The sequence below is a fragment of the Eubalaena glacialis genome, chromosome 1, assembly GCF_028564815.1.
Source record: "Eubalaena glacialis isolate mEubGla1 chromosome 1, mEubGla1.1.hap2.+ XY, whole genome shotgun sequence".
Taxonomy (NCBI): Eukaryota; Metazoa; Chordata; class Mammalia; order Artiodactyla; family Balaenidae; genus Eubalaena; species Eubalaena glacialis.
This window is the reverse complement of record NC_083716.1, coordinates 167,015,125-167,037,172: the sequence shown is the minus strand read 5'-3', so window position 1 is coordinate 167,037,172 and position 22,048 is coordinate 167,015,125. Positions and strand designations below refer to the sequence as shown.

General features: G+C 39.0%; 1 protein-coding gene across 1 annotated transcript in view; it reads right to left on the bottom strand.

Moving 5' to 3' along the window:
* PKP4 (plakophilin 4) overlaps positions 1-22,048 on the bottom strand; it is a 243,941-nt gene that overhangs the window by 168,033 nt on the left and 53,860 nt on the right. The window lies entirely within an intron of this gene.

Sequence of the window (22,048 nt, the reverse complement as noted above, 5' to 3'; positions counted from 1 at the left end):
GGAAACTTATTGATCTGATATGGACTTTGTACAAATTTGCAAAAGATGTGGAAAAGGTGTAACCTAAAATGTTGTAAATATTTTAATAACTTGTTTACCTGTCAGTCTCTCTGCTTATTTCCTCAAGAGTAGAGTCTACCATACCATGAGACTAGCCTAGTGCCTGGCATATATAATAGATACTCAATGTTTTCCAAATAATTGAATACATGAATGAAGGACTGACTGTCTCTTCCATGTCTCATTACAGTCATTAGGCAAATCTGACCAAGTGCTATGATGCTCATGAGACCTTATTTGTTCAATGCATTACCCTGTGTACTTGTATATGGACATTTGAGACCATAAATGCTGTTTCTGACATTCTTCTTTTAGCTTTCTCCTAAAAATGACTCTACTGTTGTATTTTGATTTCTTATCAACTTCCACAATGTTCATTTCTGTAGGATGATCTGGGGATTTTTTCCCCATTCCCTCAAATGTCAGTATCAGCTTGCTGTTTATTTCCAAACTCATAACCTATAAGACAGGGGAAGATGAACATATCACCTGAGCCTCCATCTCATTCTTTAGTCTCCTGACTTCCACATTAGTGAAGATGGGGTTAGGTTCCAGGTTGCCACCAGTGGTTGCTTTATTCTTACAATATTAATAGGCAGAAATAGACAATGGGTCTGATGAGTTTGAACATTTTCCCCCAATGGGACTCTCCATGAGGAGTTCTCATGACAGCTCTAGCAGGTAAATTCTTTTTTTTTTTTTTTAATTTATTTATTTTTGGCTGCGTTGGGTCTTTGTTGCTGCGCGCGGGCTTTCTCTAGTTGCGGCGAGCGGGGGATACTCTTCATTGCGGTGCGCGGGCTTCTCATTGCGGTGGCTTCTCTTGTTGCAGAGCACAGGCTCCAGGCACATGGGCTTCAGTAGTTTTGGCACATGGGCTCAGTAGTTGTGGCTCGCGGGTTCTAGAGCGCAGGCTCAGCAGTTGTGGCGCACGGGCTTAGTTGCTCTGCGGCATGTGGGATCTTCCCAGACCAGGGCTCGAACCCGTGTCCCCTACACTGCAGGCAGATTCTTAACTACTGTCTAGCAGGTAAATTCTTTATCGCTTATTTCTGTGGGGCCCAAGGCTGGGGTGCAGCCTCATCTGCAAGGAGGAGAGTCTCCTCAAGGACAAGTGAGAGGAGGACCTTCAGACTTGGAGTAAGTGGCTCCAGGATCAAAACCCAAGTGCCTTGAACATGAGCCACCCTTTCCTCACTTACAAAAATGGCTTACTAACTCTTCATACAAAACCATGGAATGATTTTTATGGCAATCTTTATTTTTTAGTACGTATGTTGTGTTGAGATATAAAATAGTACACTTAAAATATCATCAACTGGATAAAATAACTGTATTTAGCCAGTGTTCATTACGTACAAGATTTAAGGTCTATGAAGAAAAAAATGCCCCACTTAAAGATCCTAGCTTTGCATTTAAGGCTAGTAAAGGTATGAAAGCACTCTATGCCATTGAAAAACTACACACCTTAAAATAAGCAGGTGGTTGCAAAGAACAAAAATGTTACTATGCAACAGTGAAACAAACAATGCCAAGAAACAAAAATTTAAAATATCAAGAATATCATACCATGAAATAACCAATGTGTAAGAAAAAGAGAAGCAAAATTTCAGTGAACAAAGAGAATTTGAAAAAGAGAGAAATAGAAACATCACTGGGGAAGTAATTATTCTGTACTAAAAATAGGAGGATCCTTACTGTTTAAAGAAAGACACTGAATTATATTTTTGTAATTATATTACATCACTGAGTATACCATACTTAATTTCATACTATTTATTTTTTGATGACTGTCCAGATCTATGACATCAGATGAGCATTTTCTGAATACCACTTTGCCCATGTAATATGCAGGGTGATAAGGGAATACAGGCATAAAGCAAGGTCACTGACCATTAGTGGCTCATCATCTAGCTGAGGCAGCAAAATATGAATCAGATCAAGGCAAAGTATAGCAAGATACAAGTGATGGAATAACAATGCTGACGTTGATAGGAAGAGGTGGTGAAGAGGTTATAAATTTGTACAAGAAACTACTATTTAGCAAGAGAGGAGACTTTCATAGGTAGGTATGATGTTTTTATTCTCAGATTCCTCAAAGCCTAGGAGACATTGCAGGCAATCACACCTATGGGATACAGAATGATGACCAGGGTACCCAGGCATAACTGAGGACGAGACACTTCTCTACACCTCATCTCTGGAACAGTCCCCAAATACCATTACCAACATGGGACAGAGGAGAGATGCCATAATACTGACAAGCTATACACCTATTAAAGTATTCTGTTCACTTACTTGTAGTTCTCAGAACAGTTTGAGGAGTTGAAGGAATCAAGCTAAGACTAAAGTCACAGAATATTATTACCTCTCTCCATTAGCAAAGAAAAAAAAAAAGCAATAGGTACTTATATAGCAAAGAGAGGGTGAGAAATTAGGCCTTGTGCTTCCCTCAATGATCTCAATTTGCCCGAGTTGGGCAATTACATTTTAGGGACCTGAGAAAACTTACAAATAAGTTGCTGAACCATTTTGGCTCTTTGGAGAATCACAGAGAATGGAAGAGGTGCCAGAAATCTGGAAGCAGGAAAATGCCATTGCTGTTTTTGGAAAGAAGAAAGTAGACTCTCTTCACGTTACAAACTAGAGAGCTAGACATAGATCCTGGGTGAGATTCTTACAAGGATTTTATCCAAGAGATGATTTGTGAGAACCAAAAAGGGGCACGCCAAAGAAAAGTCATGTTAAGCTGGTCTAATTTCTCTTTGGCACTGTAACCGTGGAAATGCAGTGTGCCTAGACTCTGCTGAGGCATGTATGGTGTTAGAAGTCCCCTATGGTATTATAATCAGCATAGAAATGGGGCTGGCACAAGGTCAACTGCTGACTCTGACAATCTGTAAATAGCTGAACAAAATATATCAACCTACAGAGGTTTCTAATGTAATGCCAGAGAGCTCTGATCTTGGCCCAGCCCTAACCAAAAACTTTAGCCATAATGTAAATAATAATATACAAGGCATGTTCAAATTCTTCAATGAGTAAGAATACTGTATTTACCAGGTGATGAAATTCAAATACAAAAACCACTGCTACACTGCAGTGATGAGCTGCCTCTAATGAGATAAAAACACCAGGGATCAACGTAGGGTTGTGTATTTAGTTTAGCTCAGCAGCACACAGGGGAGGAGATTTAGGCACTTCAGATTCAAGAGCAGAATGAGTGAACCATGAGGGAATCGAGGCTGCCGCAAAGCCAAGGTGATGCTATGCTGTATGGATATCAGCATTTAAGGTGATAGGAAGAAGGGGACAAGTGAGCGTACACCTTTTCTTCAGGTGCCTTGGGACATGTCCAGTTATGGGGGGCACATTAACAGGAATGAACACAAGTGTATCCATTCAAGAGAGGATGAAAGGATGAGGACGGATTTCAGGCGCAAGAACAAGGACAAAATGAATTACAGCTCCCGCTCCTTATGAGCTCAAAGCTTAGCCGAGAACACAGGAGGAACAGCTGATGAAACAGGAAGAGAAAGTGTGACCTGAAGAAGACAAGGACCACGCAGACAAGCAAAAGGTCTACAAACCTCTTCAGGACTGCCAAGTACAAGTAAAGTTAGACTTCCCAGGTTTAGACTTTTTGGTCCCAAAAGCTAGACCAAAAACTAATGGTTTTGTAACAAACTTGTATTAACCTAAATTACTACTGTCTTTATACTCTGAAGCAAATTTGGCTAATAGCTATATTTTATTATATTTATATATTAATATTATATTATAAAACTAAAGATTGGAGCCATGAGGGCAAGCTCATGAGGTCTTTCCTTTTGGAGTGAAGAGTCAAATGTCCAAAATTTCAAAAACTGATAACCCCAAAGGTGGTACATTCCCCATCGCAAGAGGTCTTTAATCACAGTGCAGATGATCAAGTACCAGGGATGGTACAGAAGGCATCCTGCACTGGATGAGTGTTAGAATCGGGAAACAAAGTTCTCTGAATCTTGAGGCTGACACTAGGATATGACGACATCTACATTTTGAATGGATGTGAATGCTCCTCAGGGGTTTTCAGAATGTCGTCTACCATAACACACCTCTGTGCAAAAAGGCACCTGAAGGCCAGGATGCTGTGTTTTCCTGAGGGAATGATGGGCACTGGAAATCTTAGTGCTGCCTGTTTCTGTTCAGCTACACAAAAAGCTCAGAGGAGTCTGTGACCAACTCTTACAACTGTGTTCTCATTCTATCCCAGCCTCTCATTACTAAATTTCCTCTTTGCTCAGGTCTCTATTTTTATCATTCTATTGGACGGCATTCTTTTGAACCTTGTGAAACCCTTTTTGGAAAGCTGACTATGAACAGTTATGTGTTTTCACTGCTACATTTATTGAACACAAATAAGCTTTTGTGTGAAACTGTTAGCATAATATTGTGTGTGTGTGTCTTACAGTGAACTCTTACAAATTAACAAGAAATTTTTCTGCTCAAGGATGCAGGCCACATACATTCTAGTGTGATTATCTAAGGCTTTCTTTGCAGGCTGTGGATGTAATATATAGGTATAACCTACGACTCAATAACTACAATCCCTTTTACCACAGATAACACTAATCCACAAAATCATCTTCACTAAATTTCTGAGATAGAAGATCAACTAGATACTGGATTTTCCTCTATTTACTCATTTTACTCTCCTTACAGATAATTTTTGGTCAAAGTATAATAAGTATACTTTATTTTGTCTTATCCAGTGAAATAAATTAGACTATGTATTTTTTTCCCACTCTGTTGCATTAGTAATCTGGAGTATAACACACATCTCATGACTTCATTTTGAACACTCAGAAAATGTTATGATGATTGATAACAACCATTTCAAAACTGGTAGGATAAAATAAAGATGTCTAAGAACAAATTAAGACTAATAAAGGACAGAAAATAAGCACAAATATTTAAATTTGATTCAAAGCAATATATTAATAATATAGAATAAAAGTTTGTTAAATAAGCATTAGATGAACAAAACATTATGAGTAAAAATTTTTTAAAATTACTGAGTATCATATGTAGCAAAGATAAGTTTCTTTGCTTTACTTATAATGAAACTGGAACAGATATTACGGAAGAAAAGAATGAAGTACTGGGAATTAGAAATATGCCTCAAAAGTAAAACACCTTCAGTACCATATGGAGTCTATTCTAGAATTCTAAAAGGAATACTAGATACTTTTCACAGTTATAGTTTAAAAATATCTTGGAAATAAGAAGCATTACAAAAATCTGCAACTGTTTAGGAAGCCTAGAGATAGTTACATACTGAACTTCTAATCAAACAGTTCACCCAAAAAATGTCAATTTCCTGACAAGAATTTATTTAGAAGGGAGCTATATGCCAAACAGCAGAGTAATTCGAGAGAATGGATTAGATATAGTGGTTAATTATTTTGACTTATGGATTTATTACTACAATCAAAAGATCAATGCACGACAACCTGACACAAAAATAAGCAAAAGGGATGAATAGGTCTTTCAGAAAAGAGAACATCGAGGTGGCCAATAGTGACTTGCTCAACCTCTTTAGTAATTAGAGAAACGCAAATTCATACTACAATGAGATATCAATACAAAACCACCAAAATGGCAATACATTTTATCAATATCAAATTTTGGCAAAGATGTGGAACAATGGTAAAAATCACAGGCTACTGACGAGTGTGTAAATGGGAACCATAACCTTGGAACGCATTTTGGCATTTATCTAGTTGAGCTGCTGATAACATGTATTACACAGCCCAGTAATTCCATTCCTGATTATACAGAGATACTTTTGCACACAAACACCTGGAGAGACATATAAGTACGGTCATGGCAGCACTCTTCGGGAAAGCCATGAATTGCAAATAACCCAAATGACAATTAACAGTGGAATGAATAAATACATTGTGGTATACTCATGCAATGTATTTCACCTACACCAATAAAACAAATGAACGACAGCTGTGTAACAAGAGTGACTCACAAGCATAATGTTGAATAAAAGAAGCAAGTCACAAAAGAAACAAACAGTAGAATTCTGCTTATGTAAAGTTTAAAAAATAGGCAAGATAAAACTATGTTTATTAGGGATGCATGCATTGGTACCAAGGAAATGGTTATCACCAAAGCCAGAGGAATGGTTACCTCTTTGGGGAAAGAAGAGGCTGTGATCTCACAAGGATGCATGAAGAACTTTTGGGGTGCTGGCCTGGCGTGGGCAGTAATTAACGGATGTGTATCTTTTGAATTTTTATAATTATATATATATATTTTTTTATTCACTCTCCCAGTTATTTTTTTGTGAAAAAGGAAAAATATTAATATAGTGGAATGAGCATATGATAAATTTTTATTACATATAGTTTATAAACAGAATAATTTAGCATATTTATAAACAGAATACAATAGTGTTTAATAGCTTAAATACTAAAGATTATCCATTTTTAAGAGAACTGAATTATTTCTGGTTATAAAGCTACACTAAATATAATTTCATGGTTCATAAATGTCTGGAATTCATTTCAATAAAAGGGGGCTCACATTACAAAATAGAATGCCCTCAACCCTGTATACTATTCAACAGTACTTTCTGAAAATGAAACGCATGGTTAATAATAGCACGGCTCACACCTCGAGGCGGCCTCTCACACTGTGTGCGGTGTGAACGATGCTCCTTCGAGTCAGCTGGAGTGCTGACATGGTCCCTGTCATGACAGGTAAATCCTGCAAAACTGTTAATAAAAACTAAAAATTCTATGTTGCATAAACACGGACTGCACTCTGGTATTTTCAACCTTTCCAAAAAACATTTCTTACGGGGAGCAAAAGAGGAAACCTTTTTGGAAAATAATACAGGTTCAGTTTTTTTTAGGATTTGGGATCCTTTGTAGCATATAGATGTCTGGCATGTTAAAGGGTGTAAAAGAGATCGGATGGGGATAACCAATAGGATAAGAACATAATTAACTCTGAAGGGGGATGATTGGATGGAGACCATACATTTCCGATGACCATACATTTCCGCTCTTTTCCAACTCACGACACCATGAAATAACGGAAAAGGCATTTTCTCTTTTTTAAGATAAGAAAATTAGCCAGTCTAGAGATTCAAAAAATGCCATTGGTGTGCCAACATACTAGAAAAATAATGGCTGCAGACCTATGGCAAAATAACCATAAGAAACCAAAACGCAAAAGAAAAAAAAGCCTGCTTGAGAGGCTGGAGCAGTTGGTGAGGGAGCTCAGAGTCAGTGGATCCCAGAACTTGAGGCTCTTAGGCCTGGGCCGTGATCAGATGATCAAAGGGAGAGACACAATGCCACTAGGTGGTCAGTCAGCCCCTGCCGTGGACATGCTCAAGCAGTTGCCACAGGCAAAGAAGGAGGGATCCAGACAGAGCAGGGCCTCAGTCAGCACTGATACCCAGAAGGGACAGATTCCCTAAACAGAAAAAGTAAAGTGGAATAGGTAGACTAACATCCTTAGTGTTAAAATTGAAAACTGTACTGTGCATGTGAAAAGAGAAACAGCCAGAGACCTTGAAAAGAAGACACAGGATAAAAACAAAAATCTCAATCAATGAAATGAATAGCAAAATGAATTTCTGTAAAAAGAGGATTTCGTAAGAGTGATGTAAATAATTCTATCTGAGCACCCCACTCCCCATCCCCTCACCCAAAAAAAAGAGAGAGAGAGAGAAAGAAAGAGATGAAAAAGATAAAAGAACAGTTTGGAGACCGGAGACTAGATCCAGAAGTTACGTTTATTTACCAACAGTACTAGGAAGAGAGAAAAAAGGAGAATAAGTACTAAAAGAAGTAAGAAATGAAAATTTCTCAGAGGTGAAACCGAGTATTTAAATGGGCCAATAAGTGAATAAAATGAATGAAATAGACTACATCTAGAACCAATGAATTGAAATTTCTACATTCCAAGGATAAAAACAAGACTGCAAATGTTACCATGGAGGAAAAATAAACTGCTTACAAAGGAATGAGAATCAGTTTGGCATCAGACCTTTTATCAACTACAGTGGATACAGTAATAACTTCTAAGTACTGACCAAAAATTATTATTCAAATATGAAGAAAAGAAAGGCATTTTAGGACATACCAGGACCCAAGAAAATGTGGCTTCAATACTCTTTAAAGGAAGTTCTGCAACCAAATAATAAATATGATCAGGGAAGGGTTAGTACACGAGAAACAAGTGTTAAGCAGATAACTCAGGAAATTGAAGATTAAGCCTAAAGAAACTCCCCATGATATCAGCAGGAGAGGTGTGGGGAGCTGAAGAAAGTAAAACTGGGACTTCCCTGGTGGCAGAGTGGTTAAGAATCCGCCTGCCAATGCAAGCAACACGGGTTCGAGCCCTGGTCCGGGAAGATTCCACATGTCATGGAGCAACTAATCCTGTGCACCACAACTACTGAGCCTATGCTCTAGAGCCTGTGAGCCACAACTACTGAAGCCCGCACTCCGCAACAAGAAGCCACCACAACGAGAAGCCCGTGCACCGCAATGAAGAGTAGCCCCTGCTTGCCGCAATTAGAGAAAGCCCACACACAGCAAAAAAGACCCAATGCAGCCAAAAATGAATAAATTAATTACTTAATTAAACAACAACAAAAAACACCCCTAAAACTGTACTAATGTTCTTATTTAACTTACTGGGATGAAGGGCATACAGAGGAACGCCAGAGGACTATCCCTTTGCTGCTCCTCTCAGGAAGAGGCAGAGCCCACTGCCTGCCCCTTGAATGTGGGGATGGCCTCTTATGACTCAGAATGTGGCCGAAATGATTTTGTACAACATCTGAGGTTAAACCTTAAAAAGGATTTGCAGCTTCTTTGGGAACCTTGAGATCACTATGCCATGAAAGAGCTCGGGATTAAAAGATGCTATGGGAGACCTTCAAGATGGCAGAGGAGTAAGACGTGGAGATCACCTTCCTCCCTATAAATACATCAAAAATAACATCTACATGGGGAACAACTCCTACAGAACACCTACTGAACGCTGGCAGAAGACCTGAGACTTCCCAAAAAGCAAGAAAATCCCCACGTACACGGGTAGGGCAAAAGAAAAAAGAAAAAAACAGAGACAAAAGAATAGGGACAGGACCCACACCTCTGGGAGGGAGCTGTGAAGGAGGAAAACTTTCCACACACTAGGAAGCCCCTTCACTGGCAGAGATGAGGGTGGCCGGGGGGGGAAGCTTCGGAGCCAAGGAGGAGAGCGCAGCAACAGGGGTGCGGAGGGCAAAGTGGAGAGATTCCTGCACAGAGGATCAGTGCCGACCAGCACTCACCAGCCCGAGAGGCTTGTCTGCTCACCCGCCAGGACAGGTGGGGGCTGGGAGCTGAGGCTCGGGCTTCGGAGGTCAGATCCCAGGGAGAGGACTGGGGTTGGCTGCGTGAACACAGCCTGAAGGGGGATAGTGCGCCACAGCTAGCCATGTGGGAGTCTGAGAAAAAGTCTGGAACTGCCAGAGAGGCAAGAGACTTTTGTTTCAGGATGCGCGAGGAAAGGGGATTCCTTCCCAGTGTGCCCACAGAAGGCAGAGCACCGCTTATACAAGCTTCAGAGAGGGGCGCGAGCCGCGGCTATCAGCTCAGACCCCAGAGACGGGCATGAACCACTAACGCTGTGGCCGCTACCACCACGAATCCTGTGTGCAAGCGCAGGTCACTATCCATACATCCCTGGGAACCTGTGCATCACGCCACTGCCAGGGTCCCATGATCCAGGGACAACTTCCCGGGGAGAACACACGGCGTGCCTCAGGCTGTTGCAATGTCATGCTGGCCTCTGCTGCCTAAGGCTCGCCCCGCATTCCAATTATGACTACCGTACCCTCCCTCTCCCCAGCCTGAGTGAGCAAGAGAGCCCTAATCAGCTGCTGCTTTAACCCCCTCCTATCTGGGCAGGGAACAGACTCCTGAGGGCTGCCTACACGCAGAGGCGGGGCAAAAACCAAAGCTGAACTCTAGGAGCTGTGCGAACAAAGAAGAGAAAGGAAAATTTCTCTGTGAAGCTTCAGGAGCAGCAGATTAAAACCCCACAATCAACTTGATAAACGCTGCATCTGAAGAATACCTGAATAGACAACGAATGTTCCCAAAATTGAAGCAGTGGACTTTGGGAGCAACTGTAGACTTGGGGTTTGCTTTCTGCGTCTAATTTGTTTCTGGTTTTAAGTTTATCTTAGTTTAGTATTTAGTGTTTATTATCATTGGTGGATTTGTTTATTGGTTTGGTTGCTCTCTTCCAATTTTGTTTTTAAATATACACATATATATATATATTTTCTTTTGTGAATGTGTATGTGTATGCTTCTTTGTGTGATTTTGTCTGTATAGGTTTGCTTTTACCATTTTTTTTTTTCTTTCTTCCTTTTCTTCTGAGCTGGGGGGCTGGCAGGGTCTTGGTGCTCCAGCCAGGTGTTGGGCCTGAGCCGCTGACGTGGGAGGGCTGAGTCCAGGACACTGGACCACCAGAAACCTCCTGGCCCCACATAATATCAATTAGCAAGAGCTCTCCCAGAGATCTGCATCTCAACACTAAGACCCAGCTCCACCCAATGGCCAGCAAAGTCCAGTGCTGGATGCCCCATGCCAAACAACTAGCAAGACAGGAACACAAACCCACCCATTAGCAGAGAGGCTGCCTAAGTCATACTAAGTTCACAGACACTCCACAACACACCACCGGACGCAGCCCTGCCCACCAGAAGGACAAGATACATCCTAACCCACCAGAACACAGGCACCAGTCCCCTCTACCAGGAAGCCTACACAAGCCACTGAACCAACCTCACCCACTGGGGGCAGAAAATAATAACGATAACCAAAAATAACAGGAACTATCAACCTGCAGCCTGCAAAAAGGAGACCCCAAACACAGTAACTTAAGCAAAATGAGAAGACAGAGAAACACACAGCAGATAAAGGAGCAAGGTAAAAACGCACCAGACCAAACAAATGAAGAGGAAACAGGCACTCTACCTGAAAAAGATTTCAGAGTAAGGACAGTAAAGATGATCCAAAATCTTGGAGACAGAATGAAGAAAATACAAGAAACGTTTAACAAGGACCTAGAAGAACTAAAGAGCAAACAAACAATGATGAACAACACAATAAATGAAATTAAAAATACTCTAGAAGGAATCAACAGCAAAACAACTGAGGCAGAAGAACGGATAAATGACCTGGGAGACAAAATAGTGGAAATAACTGCCACAGAGCCAAATAAAGAAAAAAGAATGAAAAGAATTGAGGACTGTCTCAGAGACCTCTGGGACAACATTAAACGCATCAACATTCAAATTATAGGGATCCCATAAGAAGAAAAAAAGGGTCTGAGAAAATATTTGAAGAGATTAGAGAAAACTTCCCTAACATGGGAAAAGAAATAGTCAATCAAGTCCAGGAAAAGCAGAGAGTCCCATACCGGATAAATCCAAGGGGAAACACGTCAAGACACATATTAATCAAAAATTAAATACAAAGAAAAAATATTAAAAGCAGCAAGGGAAAAGCAACAAATAACATACAAGGGAATCCCCATAAGGGTAAGAGCTGATCCTTCAGCAGAAACTCGGCAAGCCAGAAGGGAGTGGCAGGACATATTTAAAGTGATGAAAGGGAAAAACCTACAACCAAGATTACTCTACCCAGCAAGGATCTCATTCAGATTCGGCAGAGAAATTAAAACCTTTACAGACAAGCAAAAGCTAAGAGAATTCAGCACCACCAAACCAGCTTTACAACAAATGCTAAAGGAACCTCTCCAGGCAGGAAACACAAGAGAAGGAAAAGACCTACAATAACAAATCCAAAACAATTAAGAAAATGGTAATAGGAACATACATATTGATAATTACCTTAAATGTAAATGGATTAAATGCTCCAACCAAAAGACACAGACTGGCTGAATGGATACAAAAACAAGACCCGTATAGATGCTGTCTACAAGAGACCCACTATAGACCTAGGAACACATACTGACTGAAAATGAGGGGATGGAAAAAAGATACTGCACGCAAATGGAAAGCAAAAGAAAGCTGGAGTAGCAATACTCATATCAGACAAAATAGACTTTAAAATAAAGACTATTACAAGAGACAAAGAAGGACACTACATAATGATCAAGGGATCATTCCAAGAAGAAGATATAACAATTGTAAATCTTTATGCACTCAACATAGGAGCACCTCAATACATAAGGCAAATGCTAACAGCCATAAAAGGGGAAATCGACAGTAACACAATCATAGTAGGGGACTTTAACACCCCACTTTCACCAATGGACTGATCATCCAAAATGAACACAAATAAGGAAACACAAGTTTTAAAAGACACACAGGACCAGATAGACTTAATTGATATTTATAGGACATTCCACCCAAAAACAACAGAATACACTTTCTTCTCAAGTGCTCATGGAACATTCTCCAGGATAGATCTTATCTTGGGTCACAAATCAAGCCTCAGTAAACTTAAGAAAATTGAAATTGAATCAAGTATCTTTTCTGACCAGAGTGCTATGAGACTCCATATCAATTACAGGAAAAAAACTGTAAAAAATACAAACATATGGAAGCTAAACAATATGCTAGTAAATAACCAAGAGATCACTGAAGAAATCAAAGAGGAAATAAAAAAATACCTGGAAACAAATGACAATGAAAACACAAAGACCCAAAACCTATGGGATGCAGCAAAAGCAGTTCTAAGAGGGAAGTTTACAGCAATACAATCCTACCTCAAGAAACAAGATAAATCTCAAATAAACAACTTAACCTTACACCTAAAGCAATTAGAGAAAGAAGAACAAAAAACCCCCAAAGTTAGCAGAAGGAAAGAACTCATAAAGATCAGATCAGAAATGAATGAAAAAGAAATCAAGGAAACGATAGCAAAGATCAATAAAACTAAAAGCTGCTTCTTTGAGAAGATAAACAAAATTGATAAAACATTAGCCAGACTCATCAAGAAAAAAAGAGAGGAGACTCAAATCAATGGAATTGGAAATGAAAAAGGAGAAGTAATAATTGACACTGCAGAAACACAAAGGATCATGAGAGATTACTACAAGCAACTATATGCCAATAAAATGGACAACCTGGAAGAAATGGACAAATTCTTAGAAAAGCACAACCTTCTGCGACTGAACCAGGGAGAAATAGAAAATATAAACAGACCAATCACAAGCACTGAAATTGAAACTGTGATTAAAAATCTTCTAACAAACAAAAGCCCAGGACCAGATGGCTTCACAGGTGAATTCTATCAAACATTTAGAGAAGAGCTAACACCTATCTTCTCAACTCTTCCAAAATATAGCATAGGGAAGAACACTCCCAAACTCATTCTATGAGGTCACCATCACCCTGATACCAAAACCAGACAAAGACGTCACAAAAAAAGAAAACTACAGACCAATATCACTGATGAACATAGACGCAAAAGTCCTCAACAACATACTAGCAAACAGAATCCAACAACACATTAAAAGGATCATACATCATGGTCAAGTGGGGTTTAACCCAGGAACGCAAGGATTCTTCAATATACACAAATCAATCAATATGATACACCATATTAACAAACTGAAGGATAAAAACCATATGATCGTCTCAATAGATGCAGAAAAAGCTTTTGACAATATTCAACACCGATTTATGATAAAAACCCTCCAGAAAGTAGGCATAGAGGGAACTTACCTCAACATAATAAAGGTCATATATGACAAACCCACAGCCAACATCATTCTCAGTGGTGAAAAATGGAAACCATTTCCTCTAAAATCAGGAACAAGACAAGTTTGCCCACTCTCACCGCTATTATTCAACATAATTTTGGAAGTTTTAGCCACAGCAATCAGAGAAGAAAAAGAAATAAAAGGAATCCAAATCGGAAAAGAAGTAAAACTGTCACTGTTTGCAGATGACATGATAATATACAGAGAGAATCCTAAAGATGTTACCAGAAAACTACTAGAGCTAATCGATGAATGTGGTAAACTTTCAGGATACAACATTAATGCACAGAAATCTCTTGCATTCCTATGCACTAACAATGAAAGATCAGAAAGAGAAATTAAGGAAACAATCCCATTCACCATTGCAACAAAAAGAATAAAATACCTAGGAATAAACCTACCAAAGGAGGTAAAAGACCTGTACTCAGAAAACTATAAGATACTGATGAAAGAAATCAAAGATGACACAAACAGATGGAGAGATATACCATGTTCTTGGATTGGAAGAATCAATATTGTGAAAATGACTATACTACCCAAAGCAATCTACAGATTCAGTGCAATCCCTATCAAACTACCAATGGCATTTTTCACAGAACTGGAACAAAAAATTTTACAATTTGTATGGAAACACAAAAGACCCCTAATAGCCAAAGCAATCTTGAGAAGCAAAAGCGGAGCTGGAAGAATCAGACTCCCTACCTTTAGACTATACTAGAAAGCTACAGTAATCAAGACAGTATGGTACTGGCACAAAAACAGAAATATAGATCAATGGAACAGGACAGAGTGCCCAGAGATAAACCCAAGCACATATGGTCACCTTGTCTTTGATAAAGGACGCCAGAATATACAATGGAGAAAAGACAGCCTGTTCAACAAGTGGTGCCAGGAACACTGGACAGCTACACGTAAAAGAATGAAATTAGAACACTTCCTAACACCATACACAAAAATAAACTCAAAATGGACTAAAGACCTAAACATAAGGCCAGACACTATAAAACTCTTAGAGGAAAACATAGGCAGAACACTCTATGACATACATCACAGCAAAATCCTTTTTGACCCACCTCTTAGAGAGACTGAAATAAAAACAAAAATAAACAAATGGGACCTAATGAAATTTAAAAGCTTTTGCACAGCAAAGGAAACCATAAACCAGACGAAAATACAACCCTCAGAATGGCATAAGATATTTGTAAATGAAGCAACTGAGAAAGGATTAATCTCCAAAATATACAAGCAGCTCATGCAGCTCAATATCAAAAAAACAAACAACCCAATCAAAAACTGGGCCGAAGACCTAAATAGACATTTCTCCAAAGAAGATAGACTGGTTGCCAACAAACACATGAAAGGATGCTCAACATCACTAATCATTAGAGAAATGCAAATCAAAACTACAATGAGGTATCACCTCACACTGGTCAGAATGGCCATCATCAAAAAATCTACAAACAATAAATGCTGGAGAGGGTGTGGAGAAAAGGAAACCCTCTTGCACTGTTGGTGGGAATGTAAATTGGTACAGCCACTATGGAGAACAGTATGGAGGTTCCTTAAAAAACTAAAAATAGAACTAACATACAACCCAGCAACCCCACTACTGGGCATATACCCTGAGAATACCGTAATTCAGAATGAGACATGTACCACAATGTTCACTGCAGCACTATTTACAATAGCCAGGACACAGAAACAACCTAAGTGTCCATCGACAGATGAATGGATAAAGAAGATATGGCACATATATACAATGGAATACTACTTGGCCATAAAAGGAAATGAAATTGAGTTATTTGTAGTGAGGTGGATGGACCTAGAGTGTGTCATACAGAGTCATGTAAGTCAGAAAGAGAAAAACAAATACCGTATGGTAACACATATATATGGAATCTAAAAAAAGAAAAAAAAAATGGTTCCAATGAACCTAGGGGAAGGACAGAAATAAAGACACAGACGCAGAGAATGGACTTGAGGACGCAGGGATGGGGAAGGGTAAGCTGGGACGAATTGAGAGGGTGGCATGGACATATATACACTACCAAATGTAAAATAGCTAGCTAGTGGGAAGCAGCTGCACAGCACAGGGAGTTCAGCTCGGTGCTTTGTGACCACGTAGAGGTGTGGGGTAGGGAGGGTGAGAGGGAGATGCAAGAGGGAGGGGATATGGGATATATGTATATATATAGCTGATTCACTTTGTTATACAGCAGAAACTACAACATTGTAAAGCAATTATACTCCAATAAAGATGTTAAAACAAAACAAAAAAGAGATGCTACGGAAACACAGACAGACCCAGCGATCCCAGCCATACCAGCTAAGACCTTGGAATATGTAAGATAGGCCATGTTAGAAAGTCCTGCCCTGACCAAGTCACCAGCTGTCTGTAGCCACCTGAGTGAACCCAGGCAAGATCAGCAGAACCTCCTAATCAACCTAGAATTGTGAGAAATTTAAAAATCGTTGTCTGAGTCACTGAGATTTCAGATGACTTGTTATATGATGAATAAGTAAAACTAACTGATATAACCATGAAGACAAAAAATGAGGATAAAGGGAAAAAGTTTAACTTACATTATTTTTAAATGTTATAAGATTAAAAAATTAAAATTTACATGCTGAATTATCTTCTAAAGATATAGTTTATTTAATGCATTATTGATCTTCCACTTACTATGTACCACACTATAAACTAGGTGTAACTGAAAATATAAAGATGAATCAGACCCTGATCTCCAAGCCAATTTACAGTCTAAAAGGAAAGACAAGGTAAATAAAGAACTATAATAAAATACACATCTCGAGATAAATGGGGCACTAAGAGCTCAAATACAGGAAGCAGGTGCTCAAAGCAGGGTTTCAGTAGGTATGTATAAATGAGGACACTATACCAGGTGCAGCAGCAGGACCCAGGTGGGGAAAAAAGTCCACCTATAATGTATTAATTAATTTTATTAAGCTTTTATATGTAAAAATTTGCTCTAGGTTCAATAGATTTCTCAAAAACCTCCCTAGACTCTTGTTTTATATCATATGCAATTAAGGGCATGGCAAGCCATATCAAATCTCAAGCTGTTTAAATAAACGATTTACTTTTATCATTAGTTTTTCATATCAAATGCTAGTGTTAAAGATTAAAGACTAATAAAACCACTAGCACAGCACATATGGGGATTTAGAAAAATGGTAATTTATAAGTGAATTACTAGAGGCAATAAAAACAAAGTAAAATTGTTTAATTAAGGACTTGGGCATTTAATAACATTTATAAGGTCTGTTAAAAAAAAAAGTATACAGTCTAGTAACAACCTGTTATCTTATGCAGAGTCTGCCTATTTAGTTCATGATAAGTGATTTTTCTTTTTACATGGACTAGCTAAATGATTTCTCAGTGTCTCGGGATTTACACTAGGCTGTCTAGCTGAAAATAACCTACAGGTTCTGTATCAGACGTCTCAGAAGCATTGCATTCGACTTCTATTTAAATTACAAATTCATTTGTAATTTGAAAGATTCAATTTAAAATTTCAAATTCTCAAAATATGCTCCATGGACTACTTCTAATATGTCAAAAACAATGTTTCTATGGTTAGTAAGTGTGGGAAATGCTACAGAGCATGCTTTCTCTTGAAGATTCCAAAAAACCTTTGTTATTTAATGTGAGACCTGTGGGGCAGCTACACTGGCAGCACTTTAGAGCTTATAAGAAATGCAAAATTTCAGGCCCTATCCCAGACCTACTGAAACAGTCTTCATGTGAATAAGATCACCAGCGTTTTGTATACACCTTCAAGGTTGAGAAGCAGTGGTGCAGAGCACTTAAAGACTGAGAAATCTTAAAAGTAGATGAACCTGTTTAATCTCATCTAACTCAGTATCTTACACTTATCTGACCCTCAATCATTTTGAGGTCACCTATTAACATTCTGAGGAACATGCTTTGGGAAATCCCACAATATAATAATAATTATTACTAATGAGTAAATAAAGTTAGGGTACTGTCCCATCCTTCACAATTAAAATTTGGCTCTCTTAGCTTTTCCAGTGATGTCAGTCTATTAAAAGAAAAACATTAATTAAGTACTTTTAAGAAAATGGTACAGAAAATTTTAAGTTCTCTTCAGTAAAGATTCCTGCCAACAAAATTAAGCACGGAATTGTGTTTTGGCTGTAAGTTGGGTACCAATTTCTTGGAAAACTTCATTTCTAAATGAAAGAATAAATGGTTTTCCAGAAAAAGAACCCAGCCTGCTCCAGGCCAGGTGCGAATTTTAATTCTATTTTTCATACTTGTCTTGTGAACAGTCATGTGGAAATAGACCTGGTGTATGGCACACACTGGTATTTTGGTTGGGAAGATCAACTCCCCATTTGGGATATATAACAATTAGCCTAAAACATGTCCAGTTTAAGACAGATGTTAATCTAGAAGGCACTTTACTGAAAACACAGGTGAAAGAGGGAAGCTGACAGTTGTGAACTGGAGTATCATCAAAAACATTGATCTTATACATGCTTCAAGTCGCTTTTAATAATGCCAATTTAAGCAACAGTGCATGTAATGATTCCAATTTTTTAAGTAGCTCTTTAGAGTAAAAGGGAAAATTCTAGATTTAAAAAGGCATCAAAACTGGAAGTATGGTAGATTAACAACTGTAATAACAATCCTTTCTTTCTGTCCCTGTTTTCAGCAAGTTAAAATCAGAGAAATGATGGTTAACTTTCAGTCTCCTTTAATCAGTTTAAATTCTGTACGCTTAATACTATATTTTGTTTTCAAGAAGACAGACAGACACATTTTCACACTTAACATCTCCAAACAGCTATGTGAAGAAAGCACAAGAAAAAACTACAAAGCTTCTAGCATTTTGTTGATCACAGAGGGAGCATGCAGTGGACTATACTGAATTTCCTATCCACTGTTCTGTATCCCCTAACCATACACTCTAGAGTCAGTGAGAGCAGGGACTGTTTTCATCTGAATCACCACTGTATTGTCAGCACCAATACAAGTGCCTGAAACATAGTACGTGTTCAATAGCGTTTGTTCAGTGGAAGAATGAAACAAACTGAAGGAAAGAACAACAATACACCTGCACTTCTATCAAAAAAACATCTATAATAGGTGCCAGGCGGTGTTAGGTTTCAGAACCATCGAGATGCTGAAGGAGCTCACGGTCTAATAGGAAAGAAAGGAATAAAAATAGTGTGATAAATGCAACAGTAAAGATCATAAAACATGCCATAGGAAGAGGGACATCAGGCAAGATGAGAGTTACTACAAAGACAGAGGTATAAAACATCACAGTGTGTTGTGTTCAGAGAATGCCAACAGTCTAAAATTAGGGTAGTGAGGAGGAGGAGAGAGAAAACTCTGGAGATGAGAAGATGAAGGAATTACGAAGGCAGGCAAAGCATGGGTCGTCTACCAGGTCTTTAAAATTGCCTAAGATGATGGTGAAAGTTGAGGCAAAGAGTCCAACTGAATCAGATACCAGCGCCCCAGTGAAGGCAGTAATGTGACCTGGAGCTAGATAACATGGCTAAGGAAGAGTAGGAAACGGTAAAGGCTAGATGGTGTCAGCTTAGAGCAGCGGGAAAACATCTGGAAAGCCCAGTGAGGAGCCAGAAAGCAACTGTGGGGGAAAAGAGCAACAACATTTAAGAAGACTTCAAAAAGAACACACCACGCAAAACCTGTAATAGGAAACAATTATTCTTCTGTCCCCCATGTGCCAACTTCCTGGGGATACAAGGATGAATATAATCCTGGGAAACCTGTCCTTCATTGTTCGAGTGGTCTGTTTAAAGAAATTACGAGAAGTCCCCAAGTATCACTACCCTCTTTGCTTCCATATCCTCACAGGGAGCATCCAAATACAATAGGGAGAGAGAAAGAAAAGACGGCTGCTCCCAGGAGACAGAATTTAGAAAATTTAATAAAATAAGGATAAGACTGGCTGTGAGGGGAAATAAACTAAGAACCAGTAAATGCATTCCCCTTAAGAACTTTATAAAAACTATAATCAGGAAAAGACTACAACATCCAGACGGGAATCAAAATGTGACTTATGCTCCACTACGTGTAATTACCATCAGGATCAGAGAAGGGGACAGTTGTGAGTGTGAAGCACAGAAGAGGAAAACCTAGATTAGGGCCCTGTCTGGGGAAGTCAAATAAGTGAGATTACTAGAAAGATCATCCCTATAAGATCTTTCACTATACGGGACAGAGATGGTCCTGAAATGAAATCTCTCTTGAAACTCTCCTCACCTTTGACAGGATTCTAGGTTCACCACTGCAACAGTTACCCAGATGCCAGAAGGGAGACGCCTGCTCAGCAACCACGGACATGTTGGCAGTTATGAATTCATAAATTAATAAATGAGTGGTCTGGTTTATAGATTAGTCCTGGTTCCTAGAAGTGCAGAACTGAGGACAGGCTCAGGTCAGGACTGTGGGGACCTCAAAGCTCAGGATGGGGTTTGGGGAGGCCTGGCCTCTACCCCTCGTTGTTCTCCCCAGAAAACAATCTAGCTGAGGAGTGGCTCACTCCAATTCAGAAATGTAAGAAAGGGTTAACACAAAACCCACACAAACAAAAAGGTCAGTCACCATGAGGAACATATGTCCCTTAGTCACTCTAGAACAGGATGAAAACAGCTACATACTCACAGAGCTGCCCGTGAAGGTTTTACATGCCCCGTGCACAGTCTCTACCACTGCCATGCATCCGCTGTGCTCCTGCACTGCGTGGCCACCATATGCATGGCAATGAAAGTCAACTCTTTCAACACCCACTGGTTTAAATCAACTTCTGCAGAACCATGCCTTAATTCTGGGTTATCATTTATCTTTAAAATCTGTTTTAAATTTTGCTTTCAAAAACCAGTGCATTTACAGGGAACTGTATTCAATATCCTGTGATAAATCATAATGGAAAAGAATATAAAAAAGAATGTCTATATGTGAATAACTGAGTCACTTTGCTGCACAGCAGAGATTGGCACTACACTGTAAATCAACAGTACTTCAGTTAAAAAAAAAAAAAAAACAGTGCATTTAATCATCTGAAGTGCAAACAATTTCAAGACCAAGAACCAGGAAAGCGTGGTTCTGTGTTCCACATGTGACATCCAGAAAGCACCTAGGCGATTTTATTTTGTACATTTTAAAATAAAAGCCTGTCCTTGTTAAAATTCACAGTATTTGTGTATTTCTAGTCTGGTCACCCGGGAGCACAAATGCCTACGAATGAATATATAATAATACAGAACTGTCTTCAAATTTGCAATAAGCAACCAGAAAAACTTTAAATGTTTAAAATGTTATAACATTAAAAAAAAATTAAGATACAATTCATACCATACCATTCCTACTGGCTTTACTACTGCCCATTTTTATGACTAAATATGCTTTAGTCAGGATTTTTTATTAAACACCCAATGGGACGGATTCAGAGTGGGTATCTATTATGACTAGCTTGTGTTTACATATGCTCTTATTTCACGTGCAAAATTTAAATGGCATGTCACAGAGGGAAGGTAAATAAATGTTTTCTTTATGAAAGCTTGAACAAAAAACAAATTGGAAAACAGAAAATGTTTCACTCTGAAAATGTCTTCCTATCTGGTCTCAGTGTGTCTGTCTGTCTGTGTCTCTCTCTCAAATAAAATTCGTTACTGCTTTCCAGAAGGAAATTCAGTCTGGTAATAGAGTTCACCAAGCAAATGTTATTCATCAGATAAATAACACATTAAATTTTTCTAAGTTTCAGCAAATTCTCCTCCTCCAAAGGGTAGAACATTTGTTTGTTTCGAAGTACTGATAAGTTTCAGCATTCAAATAAAACTCATTGTGTCTCAAATTAACCAAAAAACCACACTTTTCATCAACGTAATACAATATGTATGGAAAATAAAAACCGTCGACCTCAAGGATTTGAGAAAAGGTTCTGTGAAGACTGGTATCACAGTAGAGGACGCTAACCTGGGCTTTATACACACTTGTGTGTTCCCTCTCGCCTGCATTCTTCTCCTCCCTCAACCTACTCGGGCTCACAGAGGTCTTCCTTGACCACTGTGGTCTTCTGGAACAAGAGGAGTTGAGCAGGCCTTTGAAGGATGAAGAATGGCGGACGGTGTGGGTAGTTACAGCAGTACAGATCACCACAGA